At 36.2% G+C, this 27,619-nt stretch overlaps 1 long non-coding RNA gene across 1 annotated transcript in view; it reads right to left on the reverse strand.

Moving 5' to 3' along the window:
* Positions 1–27,619, reverse strand: part of LOC306662026 — a 219,949-nt gene that overhangs the window by 29,309 nt on the left and 163,021 nt on the right. The window contains exon 4 of the long non-coding RNA XR_013764029.1: positions 3,060–3,151. This is a non-coding gene — a long non-coding RNA (uncharacterized lncRNA). The remainder of the gene's footprint in view (positions 1–3,059; positions 3,152–27,619) is intronic.

A 27,619-nucleotide genomic window follows, 5' to 3' on the forward strand; every position in this document is an offset into this window, starting at 1 on the left:
TCCAGTGGTCTTAAATGTTAAATTGAATATTAAATAAAAGAATATGAACTGATTACTCAAGATTTAAATGTATGGTATATTTAAACATATGGCCAAATCTGTATGTATATATTTTTTTACTTGTAGAAAATGATATTTCCTTTGCTTAGAAACTTAGGAATTTTAATTTTATGAGTACGGCAGGTCTTCAGCTATTTATGGCTGTTCAAAAGAAACCATGCTGATCTTCTCTGTCAATGACTTCTAATCAGAGAATCCCTCTGTATGCTCAGCATAAATAGGTGTTGAGAGCAGTGAAAGGCCATCACCGTTTGTTGCAGCACTTGACATTTAATATGGCTCAATAAGACATAGTCCCCTTGGGAGAAAAGTTATTTTTTAAAACGTGGGGAATGGACTCAAGAATACTTTACCAAATCCTACCCTCTTGCTTCATTTTATTTTTTAATATTTAACTCACCCTGTTCAGGAAAGAACTTGTCCTTTTTTTCTTATTTACATCAATATGATTCTTTTTTGCTGTCCCTGTCGGCTTAAGCTTCCTCTTATTAAATTAACATGCTACAGAATCTTCTAAACATTAATTCTCACTAGAAACCCTTCAATATTATTGAACTTTGTGTGCCTGGGTCCTTGGACTTTATTTTGTCTCCCTCTAAGTGCTCTTTATTTCAAACCATGTATTATACATTATGACACGTGTCCACATTTTCTTTGGGGGAAAGTACTCTTACCCCATAGTAAGAGAGCGTAACAGTATAACAGCAAGCTTCCTTCAAACACTCTTATAAAACATTAGGGGGTGATTATTTGAATTACAAAGATCTTGTTTAAAAGCTACTCCCTTGATGTATTTAAGCATTTATTTACTCAACCCCCCCAAACCTCTTGTGAGGAAAGTAACCACTGAGAAATGAAGGTCAATTTCAAGAGAAAAGACAGTATGGACAAGGCAGGAAAGGTAAGAAAATGTCATTGCATTGCAATTAGTCTTCATCCCATCATTTAAACAAAGCAAAACATCCTTTTCTAGACATATAGTTTGGATCACCTTAAATAAACAAAGATATGCTAGGTATAAAATTATCCTGCTCATTCTAGTTAAACATTATCCATTATAGTTTAATTGTTATCAAGAATCAGAAAAAAGTCTTTAAAAATTCTACAGGACACTGTGGTATATTTTATTTTATTTTATTTTATTTTTTGGTTTTTTTTTTTTTGTTTGTTTGTTTGTTTTGTGGTGCTGGGGATGGAACCCAGGGCCTTATGCTTGCGAGGCAAGTACTCTACCAACTGAGGTATCTCCCCAGCCCAGAACCTCATTCTTTTTTTTTTTCCCTTTGGCAGTGCTGGGGACTGAACCCAGGGCCTTGTGCTTGCAAGGTAAGCACTCTACCAACTGAGCTATATCCCTAGCCCGTGTAGTATATTTTATACATTAAATGTATAATTCCTTTCAATACTGTTAATGATCCAACCTATCTTAAGTTCTATTAAGGTAACTGTAATAGACTATATTGCTCCATAAATTAAGTGATAATTGTGACAGCCTTTTATACATTTATATCTTAGAGAATTAAGGACTTCTTATAGACAGTGAAATTGTTTTACCCAAAGATAATGATATTTATCATAAAAAGATATATTAAATAACATGTAGCATATGACACATTATATTCTGAATTGAAGGAAAGAGATATCCCTACAATTAGTGATCCACTTTTCAAGTTAATAATCATTTATCTGCAGTGAATAATTTTGTAGTAAGTTCTTAGAATAATGCTTGTAAACCCAAGAGTCACTGAGATAAAGCTGAATTGGAATTTAGTTTACATGCAGCATTATATGAATTTACTAAAATTTAGAGAGTATAAAAAGTTCACTCATAAAGTTGTACACTGAATATTACTTTTTAATTTGGTCTCAAAACATAGCTATTACTTTCAAGAAATTAGAATTATATTTAGCAATACAAAAATCAGGCATAACTGGACTAGTTCAAATTTATATTTCTGTTTTGCTAATCTAATCCCCTGGAAACTTGATGGCTGCTATAGGCATTTTGATTGGTCAAAGTAGCCTCAACACTGATGCAGACCAGACTGATATCGTAAGTAGAGAAATTTCCACATGGTACCATCTCAGGGGAAGTCATTTCAGTCATGATTGGCATACCCCAATGAAAATGCAGAAAAGGTAGCAGATATTTGCAGTTGATAATGCTGGAGAACTCAGAGAGAATGTACAGGCCCCAATGTTCAAGTTTATTTTACAAATCAAAAAAATACCTCTCTATTTCCCTGATAGACTATTTCCCTGTTCATAAAAGCTTGTATAACAGGCTATAAAATAGCAAGAATTTGCAAGTAAAATTTATGGCTAAATATCAAAATGGGAAGAAATATTGCATTTTGTTTCTGTTAGAGGTTGTGCTACAGTGAGCCAGCTATCAAGGAGCATTAGAATTGATTGGGTCAGTTCCAACAAATGTGGTTTTCATACATCAATTATTCAAAAATCCTGAATTTGGGGTTGGAGATGTAGCTTAGTAGTAGAGCACATACTTAGCATGCAGGAGGCTCTAAGTCTCTCCAGCACCACAAAAAAAAAATAAAAATTAACAAAAATCTGAGCTTTATCATAATCATAACAGAGAGAAATAATAGCAGAAATAATAACACAAAATCTTGAACTTATAAAGTTCACCAGATCTGAAGTGATGGTAGAGGTCCCTTGGGAACAGAGTTTAAAGCTGCATCACAAAAGTGGGCTTGAGAAAAGAGAATAAAATATGCACTGAGAATGTTACAGCAGTGAGAGAATTATATGGAAAGATTTGGATAGATGAGACTGTTTTAGCAGCTGCTATAAATGCATGACATTAAGCGAGAGATCCATTACTTATCTGTTATCACAATAATGCTGCAAAACATTTACCCCAAAATTAATGGCTTTAAACAATAGACATTTATTTAGTTTGTAAGTCTGTAAGTTACCAGTTTGAACTGAGGTTGCTGGCTTGGCAGTTCTAGACTTGGCTGGTCCCACTCACCTACCTGGCCATATGCTGCAAATCAGCTGATCTTGATGGCCCAGAACTGGAGCCATTCAGAATTGAATCTCTTCTCCTGCAAGTTAGCCCTTCTCTCTGCAAAGTCAGAGAAACATGAAAGAAAGCAAAAGCACACAAGTACATTTTCAAATCCCTATTTGCATCATATTTGCTAAGCTCCCCTTGTTAAACAAGTCTGATTTCTACCTGAATTTTCCACTCCTGACCACGTTTTCTCCCTTATAGCAAGTCCCACAGCCACATTCAAGGAATGATGAAATAGACTACTCATCAGTAAAAGAAAATGCTAAATCAAAGGCAAAAAGTATCCAATTGTCTATTTCACCATTAAAAACCATTCTAAAACTTGTAACATAAAACCACTACCATTTAATTTGCTTACTGCTCAGATTGGGACGTCTGCAGATCTTTCCTGAGTTCAATCTATAGTCTAGCTGAGGCTAGGTAATCTAAAATGTCCTTACACATATAACTGACAATTGGGGCTGGCTGTCAACTGGGCTATGTATAACAATAGGCTAAACCAGGATTCCTCATATCAGCTGGCTTGAAAAAGTGACAAGAGAAGCAAGCTTCCATGCACACTTGCTTTGTGTCATGATTGCCAATGTCCCACTAGCCAAAGAAAATCACAGAATAAGCCCAGAATGTGAAGGGAGATGAAGTGTGTGAAGGGAGATAACCCTAAGGTATGGATACAGGGAGATGTAATTATTGGGGACTATTAATATAACAAACTATGACAGGTGTGGTTGCAGAGTGGAAACCTATGTACCGGTCTTGTCAACATAATCCATTCACCATAGAGAGATGTTGAAAGAGAAAGTTGGACATTGGTAACATTATGACTACACTTTTTGTGACATCTTCAAAAATAGTATTAACAAATCTTTCTCCAAAGGGGTTTGGTGAGTTTTACTATATAATGTAATTTACTTTCCCCTCAGTGTGTATATTTTTCAACATTAACAGTAGAAAGTATTTGAAATGTTTCTAATTAATCCAGTTAGAGATAAATCTCTAGCTACAGAAAGTATTTCTTGAACTGCAATTCATGCAGGACTGGGCTATGAGCACCTTCATTTTGATAGGTTATATAGTAATTTAGTTTATATAACACCAAAGCTATCAGAAATTACAATATTTTTTTTTCTGAAAAAAAAATGACTGCAAAAACCTGAAAAAGTAATGTCTTTATGAAGAAAGAAAGAAAAAAGGTGAATAAATATATTTTGAGCTGACTACCAGCTCCAGAGTGAATCCACCTCGTCTGGGTACAGACTCCTTATATAGAATGGATTCTCTGAGTCCATCTCTCTGAAATATGATTCTACCTAACTAACCATATTGATTTTCTGAAGAAAGACACCTGTCTAAGCTGGGCCAAAAGACTTTTGTATCCTAGGAAGTCAAAATTGAGAATGAGAAATTCAAGTCAACATTAGTAGTTCATGAAGATGAATCAAATTACCAGCAGTACTTGCTCATTGAAGTCCCTAGAGCCAGCCTGCTTCCTGCATTTTTTGAGATGCTCAACACGTTTGGATTCCACGAACTACCTCAAAAGTTTTCCAGTAAATACCCCTTTCCCTTATAATTAAAATGCACTAATGATTAAAAAAAAAAAAAAAAAACAGGAATGCAAGAGCACAAACCAGGAAAAAAGGGCTTGCAATAACAAAAAATAAATTCCCCTTTCCTTTTTCTTATCACTTAGGACAACTTGGATTCATTTTCTGCATGTAGTGGGTGCTGTTCAGAATACCCTTCAAGACTGAGACGTTAGTTTCTTTAGCTACCAGGACCAAAGATATCCTCCAAAAACTACCTTTGGGTGAAGGGAGTTGTCTCGTCCCTTTCCTGGGACAGCCCAATATATCACCATTGCTAGAGAAGAGCCAAATCAACTCATTGGTGGCAATATGATTCCATTGGACCCTTTTATCTTTTAAAGAGGCAGCAGCAGCCCTTCTTGACTAGGATCAGTACCTATGTCAAGTATGGGGTTTTTTTCCGGCCCCTCAGGTCTTGCCCAATAGCACTCTTGGAAGTGCTAAAGTGTAGCTGATCCACTGACATGGGAATCCCCCTTATCATTACATTGGATTAAGAGACACATTTTAAAAAAACAGCAGACTGATAACCATGGGATTCACTGTTCTCATTACAAATCACATCACCAAAAACTAGCAGGTTGGAAGAGCAAAAGAACAGTCTTTTGAAGGCACATCTAAGGCACTAGCCAGAAGATGCCTATAAAAATAGGGCAACATCCTTGAGGAACAGCACAATCCTTAAGCAATGGCTAATACATGGTTGTGAGGCCCCATTAAATAAAAAATATGGACCCTGGAACTAAAGTGTAGGAGTAGGAATAGCTCTACCTCACTCCCATTAACCCACTTGGAGAATTTGTATTTTTCATCCCTACTGATGTGGATCCTGCCCCGCTGGCAGATCTGGTTTCAAGAGGTTGAGAAGTTCTGCCAGGGAATACAGTCATCTATGGCTATTAGTCAATCACTTCTGGATCCATGTGCCAAACAATAAGCGCCAAGAAAAGGGTTTATCACACTGCACATGTAAATGAAAACTAGGAGGAAGTCGTTACTCTCACACACTTGGCACTGGACTGTCTCTTAGTGCTCCCCTGCCAAATTTGATGGTAAGTGGACAAGAACTGCAGCTGTGAAAAAAATATCATGACCAGGGACTCAGACTGCCCAGGGATAATGGTCGAGGCCATTCCCAAGTAACCCAGCAGACCAGCAGAGGTGTGGCTGAGAGTTAATAAAATGTAGGCTGAGAAGCAACTCTGAGACCAGCAGCAGCAGAGGGGGTTGTGATTTCTTTAGCTTTATCTTTATATTGTAAGTATTCCCAAGAAATCACTTAAGGAAAAAAAAAAAAAAAAAAACATAATGCTGGAGAATCCATTTCTAAACAGAATGAAGTTACTTTAAGAAGTAAGTGGATTTGAGCAGTTTACGTGGTAGAGAACAGAGGATGTTCTGAGGCTCTGATGGGATAATCCCTTCTCCACAGAGATGCTTGTTTCCTCAGTTGCCAAAAAGAACACCTCAAAGCTGTAGTTCCTTGAGAGTCTACCCTCAGTCAAGGGAAGCTACCTCCCCACCCCCCGCAGCCCACATCCACTGCTTGAGCAAAGCAGGAATACAGAGGCCTCTGCTCAGCCTCATTTGATATAACTCTGAAAGACTATCCCAGATCCAGAGAGCCCTATGGGATGGCTGGGGCTGCTGCCATCTCACCGTAGTTCAGCCTCTCTCTGCCTATTCCTGCCTCCCTGCATCCTTTCAGATGTCACCTGAGTGAGAAGGCAATCCTGGTAAACCTCCTACTCAGAAAACTGTCTGAGACTTTTTCCAGAAACTCAATCTAACACACTCTAACTTCTATCAAAATGAATATAGCTGCTTATTTTGGAGGAAGTTGTTAAAAGATCACGGAGCTGTGGGGCAGGGAACTACAAAAACTCTGTAGGCTAGACGCTTGTCATTATTTATATTTTATTGATGAGGACATGAAAGCTTGGACAACTTGAAAAGACTGATCACGACTAAGTCTGACTCAAGAACCTGTATTTTACAACTACATTATTTATAAATTGCCCATTTTCCCTTGTATGACTCTTCACTGGGGTGAAGATGAAAAAAATAAAAATAAACATTCATTCTATCCCTTCCCAGAAGAATCTATGCTAAAGCCAAGATAATATATTCTATCACAAAAGCAGCCACTTCTGTACAGTCTCTATGCCTAGGTTATAAGTCGTATATCAGACTTTATGAAAACGCTGGGTACAGAAGGAGCTAAGTATTTCGTAAGCTGCATCCTAAATACTGGGCAAATGTCTTAGTATGTGTACGTGTACTATACAGCTGAGGAACCTTGAGACCAAAGTGGCCAGGTAGAGACTCTGATTCCAATTGATGGGTTCATTATATAAAGGACTGTCCTCCTTAGTTACAATTTGATTTAATCTGAGATAAAGAAAAGGAAAGAAAGAGAAAAAGAGGTTGAGGAGGAGAAGAGGAGGGGGGGAAAATAGACTGATATACTAATATCTTTTATGTTTGGAGGTAGAATTATAGGACTTTTAATCTTTTAGATATTTTCTCAATTAACAGGAATACAGTAAGAAATATGAAATAAAGTACAAATGATCTATGATACTCTTCAAAAGGATAAAAGAGATACTTTGGGAATGTGTAAGAGAAACACAAGGCTGGTGATATTTTGGCACCCTAAAATGGACTATTCAGACCCATTCTGATGTAGGGTCTTTCCAGTCTCTAAGAACAGATTGTCAAAGAGTGGTCCTCATCATTTCCCATGCAGTTCTGGAGTCTTCTTTTGTGAACTGTAGGTCAAATAATGTGCATGTGAACTGGCAGAACTTCAGATATTCATGAACATAGATGGAAAGTCAGCAGTCTGGTGAATTCTTCCCCTCTTATCACAAATAGTAAATGCATCCAAATTTTTCAACAAAGATAAAAATTATTAATTACCAAGTTCATGCTGTTAATTCTCTTAGAAGATAGAATTAAGAAAGTCAATTTGGGCCAAGACTTTGCAAAGAAAAACATAACTAGTCGCAATGTCTTACCGTTTTCATTACAATTCTATTACCAGGTTTATTTTACCAAACTGTGTACTCAAACAGCTCACCTATTAATGTCATTTTACATTTCCAGCCTGTCACTGCAATAACCTTTTTAAATGAACTGACTATTTAATTGCCTTATCATGGGATCTGGTAGTCAGAGTCACAGGAAGATAATCTGTGTAAGGCACCAGAGAAACAAAATTGTTATTTTATTTTTATATTGCCCTTAATCTAGCCCTCCAAATGTAGCCTAGAAGGCAGTTTTTCATGTAATTCAGAAAAGGAATATTGGAAACAAGCTCCAGCCTGTCAAATAAAATTCTAAGTAACAAGCTTGTCTGGTGCTATTCTATTAAAATGTTCTACAGTTTGAAATGTCCTTATTTCTGAAGGGCAAATGAACCCAGCAGGTGACTGAGTGATTATGACTTCTGATTCAGAGCTCATTTTTAAAAACATGAGCTGTTTAATGCTTGCTGATTGCCATCACTAATATTCCCTTGTTTTCAATACACTCTTCCTCTTATTCATAGACTGAATCCTGCCCTGCATCCAGAGAGTCCACTTAAAAAGAATCTGCAGCTAAGTTTCAATTCCCAGGATGGCAAGAAGACATACTATAAAATTAATTTTCAAAGACATATTTAGAATCCTCTATTTTCCTATTCCAGATGTAAATTTTATGAAATGGTTTGAAGAAAGGGATTCTTAATAATGAAGTGAAATGAGAGAGAGTTGCTGTCAACAGAGACTCTATTTCATCTAAAATATGGCCCATATGGGTGTCCTGGGAAATAACTATAGCAGTAGAAGAATTACTCTTCTCTTCTGTAAAGTTATAAAAACAAAATTCAACAAAATAACAACAGCAAAACAGTCCACAAACTAATCACCTCTCTCAGCATTATCTCCTTTTTTAATACTTCCAGCATATTCCTAGAATTCTGAATGTATGATTTTGTGCTTAAAAAAGCAAATCTGAATTTATGGGTTTATGACTTAAATGCAAAATATAAAAATAATAACATGTTACACTATAACATCTCCTACAGTTTTCAACCATGCACATACTCTGACCTTTATCTGACTAAAGCATATAACAGCTCTTGGCACAGCTCTTTGGCAAGAGAAAGGGTGCCTATTCCAAATTCTAATCTCTTGACAGATACAAGAGTTAGCACATCTTTGAAAAAAAAAAAAAAAACTGTTTGCAGAAAATAGAAAAATGAAGAAGTCTCTAATGATGCTACAAGGTTGTCCCTCCATCTCCTGAAATCCTCCAGTGTTTTATCACTTGTAATTTTGAAGATGATCATTAATCAGAACACTTCACACTCAAGCCATCTTGTAACCTATGGGCTTTATACAAACATAACAAGCTACATCAATAAAATGCAGCTGTTGTAAAGTGAAATAAAGCTGTTCATCACAGTTTGAGTAGCAAGAAGATAAAGATGACAACTATATCAGTTGAGAGTATTGCCATCAATGTTTTTTCCTTAACTTTATTTGAAAACTTACATATAAGCATCAGGTGTACAGGGAATAAACTTTTGAGGGCCATTGTGAAAAAGCACAGAGATGGGTGTCAGATGACAGAAGTTATTATATTGAAAGGCTATTTGTATCTATTCAGTACAAACAATCCTAACTGGTGCTTTCTTGGTTGCCAGTTACAGAAACATTGCATTACATCCAGTTACATTGCAACTGGTTGGAGCCTATGAAAAATGACTTATGTCACCTCACACCCACCCGGAAGCTGGACAGTACTGTGGAACAACTCAAGCATGCAAATAGATCCAGCTCTTCAGTATACTTCCAAGCACAAAAAATGCCCAATTTAAGGTTTTATGGGTAGGGGTATAGCAAAGAGTATTTATATTCCCGATGGTGTAGCTAAACTTGCATTGTGTGCCAAAATATTCTCTCTCAATATAGCAGTCTCACTCTCCTCTCCAGGTCCTGCTCTTTCAACCTTATTGGTTAAGCTCTAGATCCTAGACCTGGATCCCTTTTCTCATGCAAAATAATTAAGTCCTCATCCCTGTGTGCCTCACCCATGCAGTGGGGTACCCAACTTCCAGGAAGATGGAGAACACTTTCAGTAATAAATATCTTCTCTATTCATAATTTTAAGGATATGCAAGTATCTCAAGAGCAGGAATGCTAAGTCAACCTTAAAAAAAGGACTGAATCAAAAAACAGAAAAGCCACCAGAAACACTAAAACAGTGGCCTTGTGTCAGCATCTCTTCATCTACACTATTCTTCTCCATAGTTTTTCCTCTCTCTTATACTAATCTTCCTTTTTCTACAAAAGATGAAGGCCAGACACAGTGGTCTTTGTTATGTAGATCAGTGATTTTCAAGTTTTTATACATCATATGTTTTACTAATGTAGATTCCTGAGCCTTACTCACAAAAATTATGATTTTTTTTTTAAGTCTGGCAGGGCTTGAAAAAAATCTGTATTTTTACATGTTCCCTAAGTGGTTTAGGATAAAGATTAAATCCCATGAAACAAAGAGCACCTCTCCCTCCAAATATACTCACATAAGTAAGATGGAATTGAAACTTTTTCTCATTTACTATAAGGAATCCAGATTAACAGGGTAGTTGAACTCCACTTAATCACTGTACATCCTGATTTCCTTCCATCTTGCTATCCGTAGAGCCAGCTCACAACCAGGAACCTTAATATCTAGGGTCTTAACCTTGATTGATCAAAGTAGGGCCAAGGCGACACTCACTTTCCAGTTCTTGAGAAGAGAAAATGTAGATGTCTAAGCCTAGCAGTTTCCTGATCACCAGTGCTGGGTCAGGTCCAAAATGGCTATAGTTAGGCTCCCTTACCAAGACTTCTAGTGGGCTATGAAATGTTTTGAGTTTGTAGCTAGGGCTGGGAGCTGACTATATTATGGTTAGTCAAGGCCAGAAACACTGATTCAGCATATATACTCAAGGTCATAAACATTAACTTGTAAGCACGCTCCCCCCACACATATAACCTGTTGTCAGTGTGCCTTCTTTCTTTGACCTGCATATAAAAAGAGTATAGAAAGGACTTGAGGCAAAATAGGGAAATGGGGACAAAATGGGGGCAAAATGAGGACTAAAATGGAACTGACTGGGGGCTGAAGTTGAAGCTGGAGGCTAGGGGCTGGAGGTTGTGGCCACCAGAGAATAAAGTATATCCACTTCATCTTGCATTTTCTTCTACCTGCCAAGCCCTAAAACTTGTCCGTGGTCTGAGTTCCTGCACAACAACCAAGTAGGGCAGAAGTAGCTCACACATTTATCCCCATTCTCTTGGAAGAGACTTGGTCATTTGGCTAGAAAACACAAACTGTCACTTCACAGTTACATGCCCAGGAAGAAATAAACATTTGGTAGGCCTCAAGCACCCCCAGGAGACTCCTCCAGTGCTTCTAGCACAGGCAGGGTGGAGAACCACTATATAAAAACCATATGGTGACTTCATACCTCTGTCCTGCATTTCACATAATGTCAGCTATCTTACAGGGGCCAGAACCCTCAATCTGGATTCAGAGGACCCACGTGCAAGTCCTGGTTCTGCCACCTGTATGAATTCAAGCAGATCATCTAATAAAAATATTATATATCAGGGTTAATGCTAAGTCCTCTACATGCATTGATTCTTAAAACTTGTATAATATAAAGCAAATATTTTTCATTCCATTTCATTAAGAAACTATAATTTTTTCTTAGTTATCAAAACTGAACTTCAAACTCAGCTTTATCTGAATCCAAAATCATCTTTCCTTTCTACCATATTTAACCTCACTGAGTCTCATTTTCTCATAAGATAAAATATCTACCACAATGAGTTTCTGTGAGACTTAAATGAGCTAATTTAAAGGTGCTGTACAGATCTCAAATCCCAACATAAATAAAAGGCATTGTTTACATTTGTATATTCAGAAGTTGAAACTAATTTGCCATGGTAGGCCTGTTAAGTTCTTTCCCAGTGCTGGTGATGGATTTGTGATTATTCATTCACAAGCTCTGGCTTTCTCTGTCATGATCAATGGCACCCTTTTGTGAGATGACAGCTTAGAGTCAACCTGTGGTCATGGAACTGAACAGAGCCAACTGGCCCATACAGGAATTAAATTAATGATCTGGAACTGATAAGCACTGCACTCAGACAGGCTGTAACAACTAGACATCAATGGTCATCATGAAGACGCAGACGAAATGTGATAAGATCCAGGGAAGAGTAATTTCCCCCTCTTCCTTTAGTAAGTCCATTCATTAAACACTTGCAAATAAGATCAGCTGGCTTGCCGGCAAATATCCTGATATCATAAATCAAATTAAGATAAATTTTAGCACATTTCTCCATTTCATATTCTAGTTATATTACTACCAAGACTGCTTCCTCTGGTGGAGGCAGAAAACCCCAGCCTAGAGACTGTAAGTTACAGAAAACCAGACAATAAAATGAGACACCAAGCAAGGTAAAACGCAAATTCCCCTTCCATCTCATGCCTTCCTGCTCCCTCCCCACAAATGAGTAGAAATGTCTGGAGAAGACCAAAATAAATACAAATTGAAGCATATCCCATTGTAAACATGAATGTTTGTGGGGGCTGGACATTACTTTTTTTTTAATAAAATAAAATTACTGTCTATTAAAATAAAGACAGGAAATCTGGACAAAAAGTTTCTAAAATCTCTAAAAGTTTCCAAAACTCAGTACCAATCAAATCTCCTTAGGTTTTCCATAATTCCTCCACCATCAGTATCCAGGGACTGGATTGGTTTGAGATTTGATTTTCAGCTCTGGATTAAGTTACCTCTCTCCTCATAAAAAATATTTTCTCTCCCTCTGTGAAGGAAAACATCCTATCTTAATCAAAGGGAGTGATTTAGCTCACTAAACTGAAAAATCTTACTCTCCATCTCCTTTCCCTACTCCTAAACAGTATGTTTTACCAACAAACTGCTCTTAATGTACGTATCATAGGAAAGAAAAGGAAGAGGAAACAAACTTTCCCTCAGTTCACATATCTCTACTGTCTTAAAAAAAAAAAGGCAGACCTCTCTTCCTAATGAAGTCCCCACTTTTATATATTACCATTATTTCCAGAAATATTTCTCATTTAAGATGACTTGATAGCCAAATTAAGAAATATTGGAAAAACTAAAATTTGGCTTTAAAAGAAAACAAGTTTTGAACATTTGGAGGATCAAAAACTTCAAAGTTAACAAAAAATTGCTTTTTCGCTTTAGCTAGATGAGAATTCTCTGAAACAGCTTACCTTTTGCTACTGGTTATAAATAGAGGAGATCTGGAGTGTGTAATGCATTTTCATCTGAATGGATCTTAGATTTAGACAGAATTTTCTGCTGAATCACATGTAGTTAGGGACAGGTGCCACATGGTGTCTGTTGTTGGGCTAGCTACTTACTGGCTTATTTCTGAATTCAGTTCTAAATACCAAAATTAAGTGACAAAGCCAGGTGGGTCAAAAAAAAAAAATTCCAGCTGTTTTTATCAACTTTTTCACTGCTGTGACTAAAAGACCTACCTAGAACAACTGTAGAGGAAGAAAAGTTTATTGGTGGGCTCATGGTTTCAGAAGTTTCAATCCATAGACAGGAAGCTCTATGGGCTCTATGGAAGCCTCAGGGCTCCAGGTGAGGCAGACCATAACCGTGGAAGAGTGTAATGGAGGGAAGCAGAGAGAGGCTAAACTCAGCTCACCAAATACATACTCCGAAGGCACGCCCCTGTGACCTCCAGCCACACCCTACCAACCTTCAGTTACCACTCAGTTAATCTCTATCTGGAGATTAATTCACTAATTGGGTTAAGGCTCTCATAACCCAATCATTTCACCTCTGAATGTTCTTGCAGTGTTTCACACATGAGCTTTGGGGGACAATTCACATTCAAACCATAACACCAGCTTATGAAATTAAACACGGAGCAACAATTAAGTTCCAAGAGGCAGTAACGCAGTAACTAATGCACTTCAGTTACTTGTGGTTCTGCTGAACGTATCCAGCTGCTAAGCTGAGAGACTGATGAGTCAAAACACTAGAAAACACGAAGGGCACCAAGATTTTGGTGTCCAACTGGAAAGGACCCATGACTTTCAGTGCTGCTGAACACTAGGAATCTAAAATTGCAGATTTTTTTCATAACAATCACTAAGACATTAGAAGAACTGTTATAAATATGCAAATATCTACAGTGAAAGAAAGACATTTTTTTAGGAGAAAACTTAAATGACTCACATTCTTTAACAAAGATTAGGTCATTAACAAGGTTTTTTTAAATAAAGAATCAAACAGGTTAAGAACTACAGTTCTTGTTCATTACTAGAGGTTTAGCAACAAGAAATTTTGTATCAAGTGCAGAATTTGAAGCTATAAGATCTGGATTCTGGCACCTACTAGTTGCATAAACTTGAATAGTCACTTACTCTAAATCTCATTTTCACTATCAAATGAGGATATCAACAAAATTTTCTGAGGTAATATTGTGCTGATTGGTGTAGCTGGGAGGCTTGGCAGAATAATCCACCCTTGGTATCCAGGTGGGACTTGCAACTAGGGAGTTTCCAGTCCCTTTTATTCCAGGGAATCCTATCACCCATTAACAGTTCCCTGGGTAAACTAGGACCATTAGACCCTGTAAGTTCTTCAGGTTCCATTCATCAGACAGTTTTGTTTCAACAGGCTCTCAAAGTGATTTTAGGTTGGGTCTTATGGTTCTGCCCTTGTATCCTGAAAAATAGCTTCAACAGTTTCAACCATTAGGGTTCAGTTTAAATCCAGTCTTCTATTTTGTTATTGGTTTATTCTGACTTTGTTTCTTCTTAGTGTTGGTATGTTGTATATTTCTAGGATCTTCCCCCATTGCTTCTTGGTTGTCCAGTATGTTAGTATATGGCTATCATGATAATCCCTCATGATCCTTTTTATTTCAATGACATCAAATGCAGTATCTTCTCTTTCATTTATGATTTTGAGTAGTCTTTCTCTTAGTGACTCTAACTAAATATTTGTCAACTTTGTTTAGCCTTTCAAAAGCCAACTCTTAGCTTCATTTAATTTTTTTTTTTTTGCTTTTATACTGTAATTGATTATTTCTTATATTTTTTCATTCCTTTGGTTAATTTGGGATTTATTTTTCTTCGTCTAATTCTATAAGAGGTAAAGTTAGGTTGTTTGAGCTCTTTCTCTTTTTATAATGTAGGGCCTATGGTTAGTTCCTGGTTGGCAGACCTGTCAGTGGGGGTCTGAGCCTGCCTTAGCAAAGTGGCTTTCCACCACCTTGGGCTCCACCAGGTGCCACAACCTCAGTTAGGTCCCAAACTTCCCACACAGTCACTTGTTCACTAGGCTGCTTGCCAAATCTGTGTTTCTATGAGGAGTCCATGGCTACAGATACTCTATTTTGATATCCTACTGACCTTACTCCTCATGATAGTAAATTTTATAAGCCATTGAATTTGTTTTAATGTTATTTTTTTAAGGTTATTTTCATCAAGGAAATTTTTTTTAAGTTTAATTTTTATAACAATTATTACATGAAGTGCTCAAAATTTTCAGCACAGATGTTATTAGTGTTTTGTTTTGTTTTGTTTTGTTTTGTTTTGTTTTGTTTTGTTGGTACCAGGAATTAAACCCAAGAGTGCTTTACCACGGAGCCATTACCCAGCCCTTTTTATTTTTTACTTTGAGACAAAGTCTTGCTAAGTTGCTTAGGGCCTCACTAAGTTGCAGAGGCTGGCTTTGAACTTGCGGATCTTCCTGCTTCATTCTCCCAAGCCCCTGGGATACACATGTGCCACTGTGTTGAGCTGTTGTTAAGGTACCTATTCTTTTGATAATAGTGCCTTCATATTCATTTATACAGGCATGCCTTATTTTAGTTTTCTGGATGTCCCTTGCTAAAGGATTTGCTATTTCATTTAGCTTTCAAAAACCTGTTCTTGATACTGTGGATCATTTTTTAGTTTTCCTCATGTTATAATTTATTAAGCTTAATTATCTTTTGTTTATTTGTTTTCTTTGGTTTACCATGCTCTAGCTTCTTCATTTGAATACTTTATACACTAACTTTTTTCACATAGTTTTCAATATTCCAAAGCCATAATTTGTGATTTTTTGTATTCAATGGGCATTATCATTTACAAAAGCTCTGCATAGTCTGGGTTATACTGGTTTAGCCTATGGATCAAATTTACAGTTTCTTCTACCAAAGTCCTTCAAGCTTCAGTGGTTCCAGAACAGTTTTTACGATACTCTTAGCTCCATGTTTTTGTCTTATTTGGGATGAGAACTTTGGTTACCTACCCATATTAGTGTGTATTTTGTCACCATAACAAAATACCTATGACTGCACACTTATAAAGAAAAAGACTTTTAGTTCAGTTTTGGAGTCTGAAAGTTCAGGATTCTGTGACTGCATCTGTTCAGCCTCTGGTGGAGGCCCCTGTGGTTGCTCCGCAGCATGGTGGATGGCATAATGAAGGGAGCACATGCAAGAGATTACACAATAAGTCATGAAGCCAGAGAGCTCCAGGTTGTTCTTTTAAAACAACCAGGACCTGTGCTCTGAATGACCTTGTTACTATGCACTAAGCCTCACCTCTTAAAGGTTCCACTGCCTTCTAATACTACAGCACTGGGGACCAAGCTTCCAACCTGTGCACCCTATGCGGACAAAGCACATTTAAACCATAGCATAACTAATGAACATCCTGGGCCTGGATGAGAGCATCAGGCCAACTCTTCATTTTTTTTTTTTTTTTAAAAGGCACATCCACTTCCAGCAAGGATCTACACTGAGGTTTCAGACAGATCCAACTAGTAATAGGAGTACAGATCTTCCTGGCATTTTCTTCTGTGTATATTTTTCTCCTGGAGACTTTACAAGACACTGTTGTGACAAGATAATGTATGCATGTATTGTATCCTGTGCCCAGGATTAATATCATCTTTCTCAAGCATGATTCTCACTAGGATATCCATATGGAAATTTCCGGTAAGTTGAAACTAAGGAAGAATGCTCAGAGGACAAGTGAAAAGTTATAGAAAACAGTAGCTGTGTGACTGTTCACGAAGTAATGAAATACTTGGGAATTATTTATTCTCTTGCCACCCATCAGTATAATTCTGTTTCTTTCTAAACTGAAAGACAATGCAAATTAACAAAATAAAGTCATTTTTGTTCCTCATTATTCCTTGAACTCAAAATTTCAAATTCATTTAGTAAGCATTTATTAGCAGCCTATTGTATGTGAGATGCTTTTTCTACATTTACTAATGTGAAAATCATTCCTGAATAAAATCTGATCATTTGTGTGTAAAATAATGAAGAGAGTAGGAGAGCGCAATAGCTAAGTAGTCAATGAGAAGAATCACACTTCAGCAGAGGAGAGGGGGGTGGATTTATCATACTAATGATACAAATACAAAAAGTTTGATATTATTTAACTTCCTTATTTGTTTTAGCTATTTATTACCGTAATGGATAAATTGGGGGAGGAATATTTTTAACAAAAATATTTCCTCAAAAAGACTTTTTTCTTTAGAGCTACTTCAAATGGTAAAGCCTTTTCCTCACAGTTTCATTACTAGTAGTGATAGATTTGTCTTGATTCATTTCCTCTCCTGCCCAGTTCTTGTTGTGAATGACATCATGCAATCAGATAGAGCTTAGGAACAGTGGGTGACTAAAGAATGGTACAAAGATGATTCACTCTGTTAAGATCCTTCACCTTGAAGTTTGCCTCATTAATAACCTAGAAAACTAAGCTAACTAACAACAAGCAGAAATTGTTTTTAAGGACAAAGCTTCCATTGCAGCAGACATAAGCAGGTGTCAGTAGCACCTTAGCAGATTCTGATAATATTGTGGAGGAAGGTAATTGTGCCCACATTATCCAGAGTTAAAAATATATCAGGAAATTGGTATCTGAGCCTGCTTCATGATGAAAACTCTTTTAAAGAATGAAGGCATGGGAGGCAATAAAACGAGCAGTTACCAAGAGTAATATTTTAGGGACACTTCTATATTCCATAGCACAGATGTTTATGCCAGTTACTGGTGCCGTTATCATTTGTAATTACACATTTTCTTAATAATCACCAGAGAAAAAAGAGAATTGGAATTTCTTGTACCTGAAACCTATGTAAAAAACAAAAAGCATTAAAGAAGAACTTCTCTTTCCATAACGTGGATCAGCTGTGTCACCTGGTACAATGTTCAGAGACAATAAAACAGCCTTCATTTGTTGTTGGAATAACTAAATTCAAATTTCCTTGTCTTCCAGTCTCTTGCCAATATTAGCAGGAGGAGAGAAGAATTGTTTAGCTTAATCATTAGGATGATAGTCCCTGGATGTCTAAATTACCTAACAATTTATTGTGAAACCGTGTAATAACCAACTTCCTATTCAAGTTCTTCCCTTCATTTTTACATGCTCTTTGGATTAAAGGAATTAAACAGTGGACAAAACTAAGTAATGGTTGTCATTCAAATAGTTCTCTTTAATGGGGCTCTATAAAGCCATAACAATGGACATTAAGTGCTCTAATCAGCCCCACAATGGTTATAACAATCTTGGCTAGAATGTGGTTGTTACATCCATTACATTTTTTATTTGGTAACTTCAAATTAAATGATGCAGTTAAATATGTTAGGACATAATGATTTGTACGTACCAATACCCAATTTGAGGATAATATCTTACTATTAATCCAATCATCCCCAAATATATTTTCCTTTATTTTTGTTCTCTTCTTCCTTTAGATTACCTTCTACGAAAGTATTGAGTACAAGATAGTATACTCATTCATTCCTTCAGTGTTACGTATTTAATGCCTTTAGTGAGTCAACCCCTACACTCAGTGAAGAGAAGGGGAAAAAAGGATACAAAGAACAAAAACAGCCTTCAACATAGCTTGGACTTGAATAGTGACCCCTCCCCCCCCCCTTTTCCTGGCCATGAAATGAACAGGTTTGCTCCACCACATGCTCTGACCATGATGTGCTGCCTTGCCACAGACCCCAAAGTAACAGGGTCAACCAATCATGGACTGAAAGCTCCAAAACTCAGGGTCAACCAATCATGGACTGAAAGCTCCAAAACTGTTAGCCAAAATAACCTTTTAATTTTTATAAGTTGATTATCTCAGGTTATTTCTTATAGTAATGAAAAGCTAACAAACATAGTCATTAATCTCAAAGGTTACAGTTAGAATGGGAACCATGGAGGATAATCAAATAATTACACAAAAGCATGAAAGTAATAATTGCTATAAAATGAGGATGTGGGAATATGAGGGTCTTTAATAAAGAAATTTGTTGCAAACAAAAAGACTTTCCCCAAGGAAACAATTCTGTTGAAATTTGAAGGAGTTATCTAGGTAGAGAAAGGAGGCGAAACAGTGATTAGTATATGCAAATGTCTTATATAGACTTTCTTATGACTGGTACCAAAGTTGCAAGAATTTACACAAATAGCTCTTCTTCCTGGGGCTAAAGGATATGTGTCCTTATTTTCAACTACTTAGGGTCAAATGTTTTCAGAATTGGATTCAGGAGAAATTTGTTTTGTCATTAGATTCCTGTCATTTCTAAGTCTTCTTTGGCAAAAGAGAGAAAGAACAAAGTTCTGAGTCTACTGCAGTTAAAGTACAAGTCTCTGATTACCTAGGCATGGATCCAGAGTTTCTGAACAAACTAGCTGAAAGTGTGGTGCACATGAGTTGTCTCTTTATTTTTATTCTCTGCATTATGCTTAGTACCTAGTTAGAAATAAAGCATGCTGGGCTATTTTGGCTTGATATGTGATTGTACTGTAGTTTTCTTTTATTTCTATAACTCATGAGTACTTACTGTAGAAAATCATTTTAAAATGAAATGCAAGGGAAAGTGTTTGTTAAAGTTTACTATAAAAATAAATGGATTTCTTCCTAGAATACAAATGATAACACTATTGTGAAAAATATCAATCTGAGCCATTTCAAGTTGCTTTAGAAATTATTGTCTTAAATTTTATATTAATTTGACATCCAAATGATCATTTTTCAGCCAATCATTGTAAATCAGTATCTTAGACATGTATAATATCGTAACAAAAGACCACCATAGTCTATTTTGAGAAACACTCATGACTAAGTTCTTAAAATACATTAATATAGAATTCCTTTGAAGAATAATTATTAGAAAATGCAAGTTTAGAAAAAAGTTGGTTTAGTAGGTTAAAATAATGACTAAAACTTGAACACAATAAAGCAGCAAAAATTTCTAGCATTTCTATATGTGTGTGTGTATATACATATAAAGAGAAACAGGAAAAGAGAGAAACAATGAAAAGGATATGAATTATAATTTAGAGTATGTTAAATCACACAGTATCTTCCTCCAATTATTCAATGATTAATTTTTCATGCATCTATGTTCATAACCACTAATTTGAATAAATCATACTAGAAAATAAAATTCATTAAATATTAAGGCTTCAAATGGCTTAGTTAAACCTGATAAATTCTTTGAAGGTAACATCTTTTATATAGTTATATTGTCATTCATTCATTTCAAAATTTCATTAAACTTCTTCACTTAGTACTGAAAGAGTCCAACAAAGAAACAAAGTTCTTATCACAATGGTACTTAACAATTTTAGAATTATACAATAAGTGATAAGCTTTTTCTTTAGATCTCAGACTGAACCAAGAAGGTATAAAGGTTTTCTGGTTCTTATTCTTTCTCCTTCCAAACCACCATCAACACAAGTGATTGGCTTTATTATAGCAATAAAACAAAGAATTTCATAAACATAGCCAGTACTGTATGGAATAAAATCAATAGAAATGAACAAAAATAATTGTTTATATTTATATATGATTTTAGAATTCAAAAAGTACTTTATATACAGCATCTCATTTGGTGTTTGTGTGCTCTATGGTTACCCATATAGAGATATGAGAGATTGATAAAATGCCTCTGGAGGTCAACAGATAAGATCTTCTGAGTAAGACATTCACGCACAGCAAGGCGATTCCAAATGGAAGAAGGATGCTGCAGAGCTGCATGAGTACCAGGATCTACAACATGACCAGCACTGAAAGACCTTGAAATAGAGTTGGAATTTCAGGATGAATTTAACTGACAGAAAGGGTTCACTTAGTAAGTTAAGATAAAGAAAATACAGGGAGACATTCCAAGGACAAAGTGCTACTTTGGAAAAGGCACAGAAATTTATAATAAAATTTATGCTAAGGTTTACAACCATGTGGCTTGTCTCATTCTAGAGTAACTACAAATTCGCAGTTGGGATCAATACCAGATTCCATAAATGAACAAGATATAATTCATCCAATATTTCCATCTCACTCCTTTTATTTCAGGGTTTAAAATCATTTATGTGTACTTAAAAGAAGTTGACAAGCAAGGCCATCCAAACATTTCTATAACTAATCTTATTTCCCAATATGTACTATAAGACCAATGAATCACAGTAACTAACTCAAATAAATGATCAGGAATCATTCCTGTTATGAAAACAGGACATCTGCTCATTGTCCTCGAAAGCTAAATATTGCCCTGATGACATTTTTTATGGCAGTGATTATTCACTTTGGTAAGCTTTATATGTATTGTTTGTTTCATCACCATAAACATTTTTTTGGTCATCCAAATGTTATCTGTATTCTTCTCTGGCACCCTATGAGCATTCATTCTTCTTCATGATATGAGAAGTTTATTCAGTGCCAATTAGAAGAACAAATTTCAAGATGGTAATGGCTCTATTACATCAGAAATCATATACAAACTAGTTTCTTCCTGCTACTAGCCAATTACAGAGAAATTTCTTAAATAAAATGTCCTTTTCAAATTGCAAATAATCATTAGGCTAAATCTTATAAAATCCCAGTATTCTATTATATGACTTATGAAAATGGCAGTTTCATAATGAATGAGCCATACCTTTACTCCGTAGTTGAACATCTCAACAAATACATCCATATCTTAGAGTCCATGCAAGTGACTCATAACTGTCTCCTACTTTCTAACTATTTCAGATCCCAGAAAGCTAACCCATAAAGTGTTCTATTCATCCTTTGCCCACAGAGACAAAGTTAAAAACATCTTCCTTACATGTTAGGAAGAGCACATGTCAAAAATGTATTGACTCATTAATATAAGATCCAGTAAGATCTTAAAGCTGGGTTGGGAAACATATTGAAGAATTGGCACTTGTTAAGTATTTAGCATGAAAATCTGAGAATAAAAATTATATTACTAGTAATATATAAATTTGACTGGTGTCTTATAGAGCAATAAAATTATAACCTGTGGGCTTTTCTTTCTGAAATCTTCAAATTAACATGCGTCTGGACTTCACACAGGTAGAACACAGCAAAGTCAAACACAGATGGTTACCCTGGGCAATTAAAATGTTCTTAAATAAGCTCATCAAATGATGCCCCAGTGTGACAATGAATAAACCTGCTGACCCTCCCCCACCCCTTTGCCTTATTTCCAAGCTTTGATTATCCTTTCCTGACAACAAATAATAGGGAGAAAAGTATTGTAGAATCAAAGCGAGAATGCTTTTCTTGAATGAGATTTTTAACTGTGGAATTTGATTATCTTCACCCTCCTCTTTTGACTAGTTTTTGACCCTAGGAATCTTTGGACTAGCTTACAATTCCAAATTAGCCATCCTCACAAATTAAAACCTTGAATAAATTCTGGGTCTTTCAAACCTTTAGAAATTCTTACCTGATTATTTCCTATGCTGGATTATTAGAATTTGAGTACAGAGTTCTGCCTTTTTAGTACCGAGGGAAAAAACCCATAAAGTCATGTTGATCATTTGATACACTTCTTTCAATGCAGCCTTCTCTGTACCAGAAAATCTATAAATTGAAAATTCCTAGAGGATAGGAGTTTTACTAATATGTATCTCCTCTTAAATAGCATCTTACAAAGGCCTAAATGAACACTTTGTGTTCATCATCTCCACCAAGAAAATATGCTGAGTAATCCTACCCTAATGAAAATACAAGCACATTGACTTAAATTTTAAATATTCTTTATTTAAATAAATTCTAAGTCAGTCACATCCAGTATATAACTTTATAATTTTTCAGCTTCCTGGAATTGATCTTCAAGTTCCTTTTCTAGAGAAAACTGGAAGCTAAACATACTATCTTGAGAATAGTGAATTGTAAAAATTAACACAAGGTGTTTGGTTTAATTTCATGCCTAAAATTGAGCTGTGAATCTATGGTATTTAGAAAAGGTAGAAGTGAAAACATCTGTACAAAGACAGTTATAACTGGGAGCTCTATTATCTATGGGTCTAAGTTTCATTTTAAGTAGTTACCTGTAAATAAAAATGTTGAATGAGACTTTCTCCTTTTTGAAAGGAAATATTTTAGCAAACATTTAATGCAATCAATGAAGTTGAAAAAGTCTCCTTTTGACAGGGCTACTCAACTTAATACATTAGGGAAATGTAGTAGATATCAGGTATCTAGACCTCATCAAGACTAAGTGACTTGACAAAGTCTTTTTTAATACCCTTATGAAAGAGATGGAGTAAAAGGAGGGTGAATGCTAATGCAATTGCAAGGAATTGAAAAACCATTTCTTGAGGATGCTGATTAATGAAATGATGTCACTGTCTATGGGCTTTGCCTGCAGCCCTGTCTTGTTCAACAATTTTTATCAATGACTTGACTGAAGACATAAAATATATGTGTATTATATTTGCAGATGATACAAAGCTTGGACGGATAAAGAATATGTCAGATGACAGTATGCCAGTATCATGAGTCAAAAAGATCTTGACAGGCTAGAGAGACGGGCCAAAGCTAACAAGATGAAATTGAGTAAGGACAAATGTAAGGTCAGTAAAACAACAAAAACAACCAAAGAAATGAAAAGAAGCCTGCTGTTCAAGTACAAACTAAGAGCACTGAAGTTTAAGGACAGCAAGTAAATGAAGTCTGAAGAATTATGTTGAGTTTACAGTAAGCTCACCAGTAGCCTACAGTATGATTGTGATTAGAAACTTGCTCTTCAGAATCAGAAGAATGGGAAATTAATGTCCCAGATCTGATACTTGTTAGACATCAATCTTGGCAAATTACTGAATCTCTCCAAACCTTAGTTTCTTTACATGCAAAATGATGGTGATAATAGTAAAATCTTAAATACAAAGTCTACTATGAGACTTCTCTAATAAAAGCAAGGAGTCTTCTATGAAATCTTTACTGAAAACTGAACCTTTCCTTGAATACACCATAGCTTTCTTCCCCATCTTTCAATGGAAGGAAAAGTGGGAAGAAAGACATGAGGAAGTAAAGGGGGAAGAAACTAAAAGAAAAGGTTGAAAAAATTAACCATGATTTATTGAGCAACTACTTTGATCCAGACACTGTAAGTCACACTATGTGCATGAATTCATTTACTTCTCAGAAAAAGTGTAAGAAAAATCATTTCTGGGTTAGAAATGGGAAAACTGAGGCCTAAAAAGAGTAGTTCCCCAGAGTCAAAGCACAGCAAGTGACAAAAATAGAATTAGAACTCAGGTCTGTGCTCCAAGGCCAAAACCCCCATTCGCTGCAAAACAGAGTCCTTTATGGTCACTTAAATGGTCAGCATCCTCAACATTCATTCATTCCATCTGCATGGTATGAAATTCGACTTAAAATATTTTTCTATTACCACACTTATATTAATGTTATTTGGTTTGCAATCTGTGAAAATTTATTTTGACACATTAAATTATGTCTATGACTCAACTTGCCTATATAAAGCAACTCAGTAGGCACAATAACATTCCTAATAATCATCCCATTTCTTTCATATTAACCCTTCCCATAACTGGTTTCTGAAAAGCTTTCTTCCCTGGGCCTCTTTTTAAATAAAGTGCTTCATGTTTTTAAGTTATTTTCCATTTTGTTTACCACTGATTGCACAGAAAAAAACTCTGAAGCAAGAATACAGCAGCACTTGAAGCATCACTTTTTACATAAAGAAAAGTTTATCCCACCAAATACAAAAATGCATGGCTACCCACCCATACATTACCACCTATACTAAAGTAATTTGGAAAGAGGCTGGTAAAGTAGACATAGCCACTAGGAGAACATTGTATGCCAACCACTACCAATCACAGCCCTGTGACCCCCACTTGCTGCCATCCTTCAACACAAAAGTCAAACTTCACGTTTCCTATGAAGTGCTGCCTAGTCACATCCCCACACCAGGTGAGACTGGACACTGCTTCCCCAGCTCCAGTCTTCTCATGCCTCTCATATAACACTCATAACACTCATTACACTATATTGCAAATACGTATTTGCTGATATAACAGGATGCTAAGCTACCAATTAATGGAGGCATCAACACAATAGGTGTTATGTTCCGAGGAAAGTGCTAGGTCATTTATTAAAATTGTTAATAATTAAGAACAACACCTGAAACAACATGTATCCCATTTGTTTACAATAAAAAAAAAAAAAGAACAACACCTGAATTCTTAACCCACATTGGGAATATGAAAATAATGAAAATGAATAGAAGAGGATTTTCCGAGTAGGTTTCTTTCTAATGCTGTGCTTGGAGTTTGTGTTAGTCAGTTTTTTACTGCTATGACCAAACTACCCAACAAGAACAGCTTAGAGGAGGAAAAGTTTCCTTTGGCTCATGGTTTCAGAGGTTCAGTCCACGTCAGTTGGTTCTGTTGCTCGGGCCCAAGCTGAGGTGGAGCGTCATGCTGAAGGGAGTGGCAGAAGAGTTCTGCTCTGCTCCTGGCAGCCCAGAAGCAGCGAAAGAGAGAGGATGGGGCTGCAGTGAAGATGAACCCTTCCAGGGCAGGTCCCCCACAAGGTACCTTCCCGAGCCATACCCCACCTGCCTATAGTGACCACCGACTTAGTCCATTCAAACTAGGATGGACTGATTAGGCTACAATTCTCATAAACTGATCATTTCACCTCTGAACATTTCAGCATTGACATAAGAAGTTTTCTGGGAGATACTTCATATCCAAACCATAACAGAGTTCCATCCTCCTTGGAGGTACTGGAGTTCTTGAGCCTACTGAGGAAGCATCAGTGAGTTCGCTCTTGAAGCAGCACTTGAACCCTGGAGTTAGGAGGAGCATAGGGGACTGGTATTTGACTCTAGAAATCTGGAGAACATGTAATGGACTCATGAGCTGCAAATATCTCAAAGCATTGGACTGTTGCTGATATGTACAGGGAATCATTTGCAATCTCAGAGTTTGCTGGAGCAAGGCATTTTCCAACCTATTACATTTTGATCTTGAAGTCTACTCTATAGAAAATGCTCTCAGAAGTTCTAATGACTACCTGTACACTGAGAAATTCAATAAACACTTCTCAATCCTTGTGATGAATAAGCATTTCTTATTCAAACTTTAACTTTCCTTGGTTCCTGTGATCATTCAATAAGGTATTGCACAAGAAACATGTGTTTTGAAGTCAAACAGATCTAAATTTGGCTTAATGCAATCAATAAATGTTTATTGAAAGCACAGTGTGTACCAAAGACTAAACTAGGTTCGGGAGATCAATGGTAAACACGGCAGACTTGGAACAACATGCCCTCACTGTGCTTAATATTTAACCCAGCTACACTGCTTTCCAGTTATATTACCTTGGGAAAATTTATTAAGTTATCTGAACTAAGCTTTCTCATCTATAAAAGGAGAATAATATTACCTATTCATGAGGAATGTTATGAGGATTAAATGAGGCAATTTATGTAAATTGCCTATCAATCTCTAACATACACATAATAGTCATTCAATAAATGTTCAAGCATCTCAACTTCCCACTCCCTCTTCACCAGCTCACCCATTCCTGCATAATTTTTATGCCCTACTGCTTCTCCTCCACTCATTCTTTAATTATCTCAGTCCTGCTCTAGTAAACTGCTATGAAATGCCTGCGTTCCCCAAGGCTTTCCCAGCTCTGTCTTCCTTCATTCTTCATTTTCTCCCTAAGGGAGCTTGTTCACTCCCTTGGCATCAACTACCACCTCCTGGCAATTGCTGCTTCAAGCTAAGTCTGCCAATGCGATCTGTCTTTAGTTCCTATTCCACGTTTACATGCTACCTCCATCTCAATATGTCTAAAAATAAGCACAATACTCACCTGAAATCCTCCCCAATCCTCGTGCCATTGATATCAATTAAGTTTCTTTATATAAAACATTTATTAAGCACCCACTCTAGATGAAACTCTTTTGAGGCTAGGGACTCTCCTAGACTATCCTTCACTAGCTGAAGTCTCACTATTTGCTCTTAGAAACCCAGAAACCAATAAGACTTGGTCAGTAAGGGATACTTGTATCTACAAAGCACTGTAACATGCATATTAAGTGATTGGCAAATGTTTAATTTGCTAAACTCTATTTACATTAATAGTGTAAACAGAAGAAGAAAGTTTTAAGTATAATGACTTTAAGAATGGTAAATTTCAGAAGCATAGTGAGTACTGAGAGGCAAATGTGAAAAGGTATATTGAGATCGATCTTATAAGGTTTTAATGCAAAAATAGTGGTTTGACATTTCTCTAATAATGTCCAATAAATAAAATTAGTTAAAAATGATGTTAGTCTAATATGTCTAATATAATGGAAACATTGCTCAAAGTTTTAGAGCAAATGAAGAACTATCACAAGCAAGATTTTTCAGTTGGTTCCATGAATTTGAGGAACTATATACAGGGAGAGTGTTTCAAGTGCTCTTATAATAAGAATGTACCAAAGAGTTGGAATCACATGTTTGCATTTCAAAAAGGCTTTTTCATTGTAGCCCCAAAGTGGAAAGATTCAAATACTCATCAACTGGCTGGGGGCCATGGCACATGCCT

This window comes from Sciurus vulgaris (assembly GCF_902686455.1).
Source record: "Sciurus vulgaris genome assembly, chromosome: 5".
NCBI classification, from domain to species: domain Eukaryota; kingdom Metazoa; phylum Chordata; class Mammalia; order Rodentia; family Sciuridae; genus Sciurus; species Sciurus vulgaris.